Genomic DNA, 210 nt, shown 5'->3' on the forward strand with positions numbered 1-210 from the left:
ATACACCAAAAAAAATCTAAATCAGGTAAGTCACACCGAAAATACCGCGTGTGTACGCCACCAAACGCACACGAAATGTACCCAACACGATTTTTATATACGAAAGACACACTGACGATGCAGCGCCGAGGAGGAAAAAAAACAAAAACAAAAACAGCGGGAACGGAATTCACAGCTGTCTTCCTTTTCCCACCAATTTCCTAGTAGTGT

The 210-nt window shown here is 42.4% G+C and overlaps 1 protein-coding gene across 1 annotated transcript in view; it reads right to left on the reverse strand.

The window, feature by feature from the left end:
• LOC119589185 overlaps window positions 1-210 on the reverse strand; it is a gene marked incomplete at its 5' end in the record, with an annotated part of 121,836 nt that overhangs the window by 47,065 nt on the left and 74,561 nt on the right.

This window comes from Penaeus monodon, chromosome 25, assembly GCF_015228065.2.
Source record: "Penaeus monodon isolate SGIC_2016 chromosome 25, NSTDA_Pmon_1, whole genome shotgun sequence".
NCBI lineage: Eukaryota > Metazoa > Arthropoda > Malacostraca > Decapoda > Penaeidae > Penaeus > Penaeus monodon.